The sequence below is a fragment of the Parasteatoda tepidariorum genome, chromosome 6 (assembly GCF_982258835.1).
Source record: "Parasteatoda tepidariorum strain Cologne lab strain chromosome 6, Ptep-v5.0, whole genome shotgun sequence".
Lineage (NCBI taxonomy): Eukaryota > Metazoa > Arthropoda > Arachnida > Araneae > Theridiidae > Parasteatoda > Parasteatoda tepidariorum.
Window position 1 is genome coordinate 56798061 of NC_141760.1, and position 11139 is coordinate 56809199.

At 29.4% G+C, this 11139-nt stretch overlaps 1 long non-coding RNA gene across 1 annotated transcript; it reads right to left on the minus strand.

Annotated features, from left to right (window-relative positions):
* Positions 1–806: 806 nt before the first annotated feature.
* LOC147808055 (uncharacterized) lies at positions 807–7739 on the minus strand. The gene is made up of 3 exons (XR_015434911.1): positions 7394–7739; positions 4737–4801; positions 807–1014 (listed from the first exon to the last, which is right to left on the minus strand). It is a non-coding gene; the product is annotated as an uncharacterized LOC147808055 (long non-coding RNA).
* Between the last annotated feature and the right edge of the window lie 3400 nt (positions 7740–11139).

Below are 11139 nucleotides of genomic sequence, written 5' to 3' on the forward strand. Positions count from 1 at the left end.
GGTGGGTGACCACTTGGATCAGTCTGCGTAGGGACCGAGGGTGTGCGGTATTAGTCCTCGTTAAACTGTGCTACCGTAAAGTGCTCGATACAATGGGCTATTGGCGACGGTCTGGGAAACATCCCTGAGGATGATCCGAAGACATGCCATCACAATTTTGATCCTCTGCGGAGGGGATGGCACGCCCGCTTCGGTAGCCCGACGACCTGCGCGCGAAGTCGAGCACTTTACGGTAGCACAGTTTAACGAGGACCCATACCACAGACCCTCGGTCCCTACGCAGACTGATCCAAGTGGTCACCCACCCGCACACTGACCGCAGGCTGTGATGCTTGACTTCGGTGATCTGCTGGGAACCGTGTCTTAACGATCAGTCCATTGCGGGACCTTTGTGAATTAGATTTATTTATTTATTTATTTACTCACATACATGCATATACTTGTGTGCTTATTAAAAGGAACGGCTTATAAGCTATTGCCAAATTAAAGAACAGATAGCACAAGTAAGAGGAGGATATCCCAAAGATACATCCAGAGATACGTGGGATTCGAACCCAGTACCTTCAAGCTTCAGAGCATTCGGCGGAATAGTGAAACCAATAGACTCAGGAGGTCTCTCCCAGTTTTTTAATTAGTGGGGTTATGCTGTCTCTTATCTAAACTCGTAAAACTGACGTGTGAGTTTTTTTAATAATAAAAATACTCTGTTCTAGTGAACCGTGGAATATAATTTTCTTGTAAGTGTAGCGTGCTATTTGAATTTGATTTTATTAGCTTATAGGATATATTTTTATTTAAGTTTATGAAACCTTTTCAAATGTTCAAAAATCTCCTTTTTCACTTTTAATAAAAGTCTGATTGACTATGTAATTGTACATTTGATGTCGTTCTCCAGAGAATATGACATAAGTGCATTTAAATTTTTGTAACTGACTGCATAAAAGTTGATATTGCTCTTTGTTTGAACATCGTTTACTTGTTTTCTTAGAGTTAAACCATGTTCAATCTTTGCACCTATAATAAAAAAAATAGCTCTTTAAATAATACTTAGCATTTTAATGTAAAATAAACATTTAAAAAAAACTTAGATGAGACGTCGGCAATCTGACAATCTGACTCTAATTAATTCTCTACATGTATCGGCTAATAAATATATTTTTATCGGCGATGGTGAAAAACACGTGTCTTGAAAAATGAATGAACCTAGATGTGGGGGCATATTAAACGGAATTTGAACTGTTGTGTTCTGAATTAACAGCCGATTGTAACGACTCGATTGCGAGTTTTTATTTCTTGTTTAATCCTATAAATTGCTATTATTTTCACTAATTGTACAAAATTTTAAGCAGTGCAAAGTTAACTTTAAATTTTAAGTAAAGAAGATAAGTTTATTGTACAAACTATAAGATTTTTTTATAAATGAAATACATAAGCGTTAAAAGCAATTTGTATTATATGTTGTAAAATGAAGTAATTGATCTTAAAAAAAAATTAAAGCAATTATTTTCACAAAGAAAATGCTATTGAAAACCTCGATGTAGTTAAATTAAATCTTGTATTACAGTTTTTCAATCAAAGCAATTAGTAGCATTTGTTCAGATTCGAGCAGACAATAGGAAGCAATTAATCTTCAGAAAAGAATACAAGTAAATGAATTTCTTGTGTAATTTATTGGACTAATTAATCACGTTTTATTATAATTAAAATATTTAAAATGAAGCAGTTGTTAATGAAATCTTTGGAAAATATCATTTATAATATAAAAGAATTATAATTGGGAAATCCTGTTTGTTTCGATCTCTACTTCTTAGAATTATTTTATAAAATCTGCTTTTTTCTTTCGTTTTACATGAATGTTTAAATAACCTTCAATTTTGCTTTTATTTCGATTACTATGGTATCATCAATTCGTAATATGTTTAACCTAAGATGAAAGTACAACCTATTTTTTTTTTATAAGGGACTTTTTTTCACTGCAAAATATTTAAATAATGTGAAGAAAATAGTTTATATAACTTTCAAGATCTACTGCAGATCTACTTTAAAATAATAAAACTATTGCTAATATTTTCAGAAACTGGAATTATTTTTATGATAAAACTCTGCTTACTAGAGCTTTATTTGGAAAAAAAAATTATATGATTTATATTTAGAACTTTACTTTTGAACATGAAAATTGATAATTATACTTTCTGTAAGCACTTATGAATATGCATGCGATTTTAAATCATTTAATTTATTTGCAAAAAAAAAGTAGAATACATTTGTAACTTGATTGGAATTCTTAGAAAGCTTTAGAAAACAAATATTTTGGCAAAAATTGCTAGAATTAGAAGCAATTATGATGAAGTACAAATCAATTAATCTTAAAAATGTGTTTCAAGAAGTTGAAATTGATTAAAAGTATTATTAAAGCATGCATTAAACTTTAAGATGAAAAATTTAAATTAAACAAAAATGATTAAAATTCAGCCTTTATTAAAAAGAGTACAAAATTTTTTAACTGTTTTAATAAAAAATTTTACTAGCATTAAGTTGTTTGGAAGAAAAAATTCGCTTTTTCTTTGTGAAAATGAATCCTTGTGAAATAATTGCGATGAAGTATTTTATTGAAATTTTATTTAAGTATATATTGTTCATTCTGATCCAATACCTTTTGATTTTCTCTGGCAGTTGTATGATTTCTAGTTCATAAAAGTTTTATTCTCTACCGGCAAAAAGCTGATGCATGTGACTTTTGACCTTCTAATTTCAAGTAAAGGTATTGCCGTCTTTTCGTAGAGACCTGAACAAATATTGTAGACAATCAAGATCTCATCCTCAGTTATGATACCTTTCACAAATAGATTATTTCCTCGATGTTTAAGAAGCAAATCACAGACGCTTAAGACGACGACACTAATTTTTTTTCGTGAGAACATGAAGAATCCATATGCCGATATTTGAGAATAAACCTAGCCGTTTTAAATTATTATGAACGGTTGAATTTGGCAAGTTTAATTTCTCAGTCATCTCATGACTTGTTATTCGTCAGAGATCGTTAATTAATGTCTTCATCAGCCTGAACTGGTGTAGAGCATCTTAACAAAATTTCACAAATCAATTTTGGCACTATCTTAATGTCAATACATCATTTTCTTACATAAACCAAATACTTTTTTTTCCGCTTTAACAGCATTTTTACCTTCTTGATAAAAGATAATTAAACTATGCCAAAAATGCCGCTTTTCATTTTCACGGGGCTCCAACCGAAAACTGCTGTATAGAATAACTCGAACTTTTTCCCGAGTAAGCATTTCTGTATCAGCTTTCAAAATTTATAATGATTATATGATTTAAGTGTGAAGTTGGCTCGATTAAAGTGTTAAAAAAAATACTACTGATTTCTTGTGTTTGGGGAAAACGAAATTACTTTCCGAGCAACTCAATAGTGTAAGCGCTAATATATTGTAAATTAAGAATGGCAAGAGCGATTATGTTTAGTTTGAATGTAAGCGCATATATATTGTAAATTAAGAATGGCAACAGCGGTTATGTTTAGTTTTGTTCTGTGATGAAAAATTTGTAGAACGTCGATATGAAATGTACGTGAATGCAGTAAGTTACGAGTGCATTTATCTTATCAATTGTTTTTGTTTTCTATAAAATATTTATTATTGTTACATTAACAACATACGAAGCCACTAATAGTAATGTAACAAAATTACAAAGAATGTATAAATCTGCGTTTGAAGCTCTAACAATGCCTTTTTATACCTCATTTTCATATTATTTTCATAATATTCGTTCTCTTACTTTAAGCACAATTTCAGATCGTGTCACTCTATTGGGTTGGTACAGATCGATTTTAAGTGCATCATAATCACCATCTTTAGCCTTTAATATTTAAAAAGTTTTATTTCTGGTAGGATTAAGATAGAATTTAAAATGGCATGCAATTTAAAAAGCATTTTTTTCTATAGTTTTGTCATTTTTTTAGACAAAAATGAATTGAAGATTGTGGCAACGTTTAGAATTAGCCTGTTTTGTACGGCTAACAAACTGCTTAGTACTCAGTAATCTGAATCAAATTATATAGTTAAATTTCATATATTTGGTTCTGAAAATAAATATTTGCTTCGAGTTTTACCTTCCAATTCAAACATAACTTTAGGATTTTTTCAATCATTTTTTTTCTATTAAAGTAAAGATTATTTATAAATGATGGATATTTAAAAATAAAGTCTTTTTTATAAGTAAAGGTTTTAAAAAAATTATTTATATGTTGTTGTACATACAAATTTCTGATTTTCATTTTAAGAACATGGAAAAAAATCTGTTCAGTTTTTCTGAAGATAATGTTTAAAAGTTCTGCTATGAATAAAAGAGAAAGCTGTTTAGAGCTGCTGTAGATCAACATAATAGAACTCCAAAGACGCAAAGAATGAGAGATTTAGGTTAAAATTTTGAGGATACTTCTTGCTTTCATAGTAAACACAAAAAAAAACTAGGATTAGGAATATATTCTTAAATAGAGACACGTATTTTAATTTAGTACTCTACTCCTGAATGTAGTTATGGAGAAATACATTACATAGTTTATAAATGAAAGTATTTACTCAAAATAGTTTTTTGTAATCATTGTCTTTATTCTATATTTTTTGAATCCTTGTAAAATTTGATGTATACAATTTTTTTGGGGCTCACGAAGTAACATTTATATTAGGAAAAAAATAAAAACATTTTTAAAATCTTACCTATCATTATTGAGGTTAGTTGCAATGAAAATCAGATTGCCAGCGTGAGACCAGTTGCATTGATCCTAGAAACAGAGAAGTGGTGAAACATTGTTTAAAATAACTTCAATCTCATTATCATTTAAGTTATTTGCAATGCACTTTTTATTAAGCTGATAATTTAAATGGCCTTTTCACAGTTGAAAACAGTACCTATCCTAACATATTATGAATCGTTTCCAAACATATATTCTCACGCTGTGGTGGCTCAGGGGATAGAGAGTTCGCCTCTCAATGAGGTGAACTGGGTTCGAATCCTAGTTATGGCTAGTCGATACAAATCCGCATCCGTCTTGCACCGACCACAGAAGCTGCCGTAAAATATCCTCAGTGGTAGACGTGAGTTAGAGTCACCTTGCCGTCAGGCTAACTGTGAGAGGTTGTCGTGGTTTTCTTCTACATGTAACTCAAATGTAGGTTAGTTCCATCACAAAGTCCTCCCCGAAGGCAAGTTTCTCCCAATATTTAATACAGAAGTTCTCATGACTTCAGGATTGGGATCATAATTACAAGGCTACGGAGTTGAACATCAGTAGTCGTAAACTCAAAATTTGGTAGTTCAACGATATATCTATTTATATATTTCTCTTACACGGCGACAAAAAAAAGCCGCATTACAACTCCCCGAATGGCAACGCTAGAAAATCGACCAATGATTGCCGCTAAAAATGTCACATACCAGATCTAGCTGAGGTGGCTCAACATATCGCGCTTTCACAAACGGAAACTGAAATAACCAGAGAGAACATTCTCACCAAATGTGATCTCTTCCGAAATTCACCCTATCAGCTGCGGCAATCTTATACTATTTAACTAGGCAGAAGTGAGTAGTCTTTGTCGATAGATCTCTATTTTAGAATTTTGTCGAAAGCGCTTTTTTTCACGAATTTATATATTACAGATTTATTTGACGATTTTTGATTTATTTCACGAATTCATTTGCTTTATTATTGTTATTAGTCATTCATTGAAAAATGAGTCTGTCATTATTCATTTGTCATTTATTTGAATTCAAATTTATTTTAATGACTTAGTATTTACTAAAAAGATGAATTTTTTAAAATTTTTTGTATTAAATTTTAAAAAAAAAAAGTTGTTATATGGATTTGAATGATTGTCTTGAATTCTTAGAATTTTGTGCATTTGCAATGTACCTAAGTTAGTAGAGAGCGAAGCGAGCTTGGTTTGCGAAGCAAACCATGTAAGATTGTGTAGCAATTTTCGGGTGTTGGTGAGCGTTAGCGAGCAGAGGGCACAGCCCACTAGTATATATATATATATATACGCATACATATATATACGCTTACATATACACATAATATATATATACACATACTTATTTTCACATATAAGCACATATTTTCGTCCAGAGCTCAAGACTTGTAAGAATGATAATTATATTAGCTGAAATCCGATATATAATAGTCAAATAATTACATTATCATTATTTTTCTTTAATTATCCTAATTGATTTAGTTTAAAAACTGTTAAGTTAACATAGTTTATTTAATGCTTGATTAGTTTTCCAAAAGAAGATTAAAAAGGATTTTTTATGTTTTTCTATTATAAATATATATATTTTTTTAATTGAGCTATTTCCTCCTTCATTTATTAATCTAATCTGCTTACTACGTGAAAAAAATGAGAAGATAAAGAGATTCCTAAACAAAAACAACTCTTTTTTAATTAATTTGTTCAATTAGTTTACGTGAAAGGATACAAAGGTCAGCTTTGTTTGTAAAAAAAAATGTACACGAAGAAAAATTTAAGGCAAAACTTAAATAAGGTAATTAAATTAGCAGGAAATTTTTTCTTGGTGGTTTACTTCCTTTGATCTCAAAAAAAAAAAACGTTTTTAATCCCATTTAATTTTGACATTTCTAAATCGTGACATTTTTTGAACTAGCCTTTGTTTTATAATTCCAAGGAAGGAAATTTTTTTTGTACAAAAAGCAGATTTAACAATAGGAGATTTCATTATATATCTAAAAGATTTTAAGAAAAGCAAAAATGGTAGTTAATGCGACATTTTTTGTGATAGAGATGTTAATGTTTTAGGGATTTCGGAAACAAAGTAGGTATGTTTTAATTTTATAAGAATTAAATAAATTTTGAAGATTAGTTTGTCTACTCTTTCCAAATATTAATGACCAACTTTTCTTTTATGGTATTGTATTTAAAATATAAGAGTACTTCTTAATTAAGCATCTTCTAATTTATGTAGCCAAAATATTTTTTAAATAAGCATTTCTTATTATATACATAGAAACTATTTTATAGTAAAAATCAATGAAGGCAAACAAATTCAACTGACCTTTGTATCCTTTCACATAAACTAATTGAACTAATGAATTAAAAAAAATATAATTGTTTTTAATAAGGAATCTTTTTATCTTCTCATTTTTTTCACGTAGTAACATGAATTTAGGCAAACATCGTTACAAACGAATATTTTTGTAGAACTTTTAAAATTAAGTAGTATTTGCAACAATATTGTAAAAATATTATATTTATAAAAGCAATTTACAGCAGGCTGAGAAAAAGCTTGTTCATCTATTGCTGCATTTTAAAAAATTTCAAAGCGAAATTATAGTTATATTAATAGATAAAACACTGACCATGATTAATCTTACATATAGCTCCACCCACAAATTTTTCTCGTAAAATGAAATGCGGCTGATCATAAATTTCTTCATTTACGGACTTCATTTGAAAAGTTTTCTTCATTTACGGAGACTCATTTGACACTCAGACTATTCGTTTGAAGATTCAAGGTGATCAACGGAACGAAACAAATTTGTGCTGCCATCTGTCGAGGAGTGAACATATTTCTAGTTCATTGTTGGTGGTTACAAATCGGAGAACGCAAGAGAGTTCGTTGGCGCAGAATGGGTTGAAACCTGGTACATTTGTGCTCGTAGACCTTGATGCTGTAACTACCACGGAAAAAGGAGTAGACCTGGAATTAAGCACGAAAACTTTCTATAATGAACTTATTAAAGTCAACTCTTACTATTTTCTAATGTTTAAAGTCGTTAAAATGACATTTTTACCCACAACTACACAAGCCAATTACCCATATGTCATAATAAAACAATTATATATGAAATGGGAAAAGAACCCCAATACAGTCTATTGCTGTTTTTCTTGTAAACTGGACATGATCCATTTTTTAAATATAGTTGGACCGCAGGCATAGCTTGCGTTTCTCGAATATTCATTCTTTATTCATAGACTTCAGTTACACGCTACAAAATATAACTAAGCATTCCAAATACAACCATCTTGAAAATGCCCCGTAGTGGAATAAATCATGGTACGTTATGGTGCGATATATGGACAAAGAGGTATCGGGAGTTCAACAACAGTTATTTCAATGATTAAAGTTTTCTAATATCGGTTGATTAGTTTTCAAGAAACATATACTTAGATACCTTTTTCAAACAGAATTCCAACATTTATGAACTATTCGAATGATTCCGTTCACTAAAACTAAGTCGTCCTAAAAAATGAAAAATTTTATCTTAAAATTCAAAATATTTGCATAATTAATTAAAATATATAACAATATTAAGCGGTGTTTAAAAGGTAATTTAGCACGCAATTATTTTTTGGTAAACATGTTGTGGGGGCGGAGTTATCGACCATGCCAACCTTCATCTATCAAAAGGTACCACGCGAGTAAATCAAGTTAGCATGTCTTATATACCAGTAAATTGATGTTCAATTTTCGTAGTGGTAGTTACGCCACAATGTTTTAGAAATTAATGAAGAAACTCGATTCAAGCTTTGAATGCTTTTACAAGCTTTCAAGCTCGATTCAAGCTTTTATTGCTTTGAAAAATGAGTTGAGAAAATAAAAATAGACTAAAGAGATAAAAAGTTTGACCATTTTCCTGATTAAAATATTAATTTCCACATTTTTCGGATTACGGGTTATCCTCATATTTTGAGGCACACGATACCGAACTCATCAAAGTTCGATTTTATTTCAAAATTTTCACTTAATATATAACAACTACTACTGAATTACACAATTAATGCAATTGAAGCCCTTAGGGTTACATCTTATACAATTAAAAATCTTTTGGTGTATGGTTGCTACCATTTTTAGTGTTGAGATCGATTTAAACTTTTTACGGCACATTTTTTATTTACTTTTTCACTGTTACAAATTATTTAAATTTTTTTAAATTCATCTTCTTGCTTATTTACTCACAACATATATTTTCTCTCTCATTAGAACCAATTTGATGGTTTCATTGCGAAAACATTTCGTTTAAAAAAAGCTTATATTTAGTAATATATTCGCTCTAATTTCATGAAAAAATTGTTATTTTGTCCAGCTTTTATCCTTTTTTGCACGATTACTGCAGTTTTGTAGTAATAAAAGTATTTATTTTACCTCAACACTAAAAATGGTGGCAACTAAAGACCAACATTTTTTTACTGTGTGTAACAATTTGATTATACTTCAGAAATGATTCGTGACAGTGTTTTTTAAACTTTAGTTCCATGCACATACTGAAAAAATACAGAAAATAAATTGAATCATTGAGCTTTTACCAGAAATATCATTTTTTAGAAATGTTTCTCATTTAATAACCTTTCAGTTTGACTTTAGCGTCAGTATTTGCTGATTAATTTGATATTATCGTAATTTTTTGGAAAAGTGAAATACACCATTATACTTATACACCTTTTATATTATTCAATGGATTTTTTTGTGTCCTTAAATGTTAGAATGTATTTGCCGACTAATTTAAGGTTATCGTGATTTTTTGGAAGCGTGAAATACACCATTAATGTAACTTCTTTTAAATTATTCAATGGATTTTTTTCGTATCCGTAATTATTGGAAACTGAGTATTTGCTGAGTAATTTAATGTTATCGTGATTTTTTTTAGAAAAGTGAAACACACCATAAATATATTTGTACATTCTTCGTATTATTTAATGGAATTTTTTGTGTTCATAATTATTAGAAGCCGAGTATTTGGTGACAAATTTAATATTATCGCGTTTTTTTTATAGAAGTGAAATACATCATTAATATACTTGTACACCCTTTATATTATTCAATAGATGCTCGTGTGTCTATAATAATTAGAAACTAAAATTTATCACTGAGCTATAAAACATTCATTAGATACTTTATCACATTAGTATGAAAAATCATTGATAGAAAAGTTTTCCGAAAGACGTAAAAGTTAGCAAAAGAACAAAAAAGAAGCTATTATTTATTGCAAATTCTTTCATTTTTCATTTACTAAGACAGTTCAATAGAAGGAGCTAAATTAATAGATAGAAAAAAAAAGTTCTAGATTTTTCTGGATCTTCACAATAGTTATTCATCTTCCATTAGTGCTTCTTTCTATAGGAAAGTCTTTCAATCCTTTGTTTTCAAACAAAACAAAATTGTTTGTTTCCAAGTTGTGAAAGAAAGACAAATACTCAATTGTGAAAAATTGTGGACAATAAAACTAATGATCGCCAGGAATAAAAAGCGAGGGAAATATAAGAATACAAAACTTTAAGAGTTTTGAATAGTCTAACTTTTTAAAAAGAAATGTGTTCAATGTAAATAAGATAAAATGTAGCAAATATAAAAAGTTAAGTATTTTTATTGATTAATTGATGTTTTGCTTTAATCCCTGTGGTATCATTATCCCATCGGAAACTGAAAGTAAACTACTCATTTTTTTAAAAAAAAAGTTTATGTACTATTATAATTGCAAATTTTTCAATTATTATTTAAGACTAACTTAATGATTAATGATTAACTTTATGATTAAAATGACTAATTTTTACTCGTTTTCACAATTTTTAAACTCTGAAAAACAAAGGTTTAATTAAAGGTGTAATCCTGACATCTGTAATTCAAATAATTGTATAGTGCAATTTTCATGGAATCACAATTCACAATAAAGTGTACAGTAAACAAATTTCGTGGTTTTGAACACAAGTAAACGGTGGCAACTACTTAACACCAAGGTGGTGCTTCAATAAGTGTTTCACTTCACTAAATCCGAGGATAGTTCATGGTGCAGTGAAACACCTAGAATGTTCCTTTACATTACTTGGTGTAAATTAGCCACCACCTTATTTGTTATTTTTGATCACAGAAATTCATACATTTAGTAAAATATGATACATATGAGAATCTGCAGTTTTTAAGTGATATAATGCAAAGAAATTTAGGATACATATATGCCGAAAGTCCTAAAATAAAATTAGCTTGTTAATCAAATATACATACTCAAACAGAAAATTAATACGAATTTGAGCAAAATCTAAGTGAGTAGTAGCTAAACGTTATTAAAAATATTTTATACAACTAACAGAGTTTTGTAAATCTTATGAG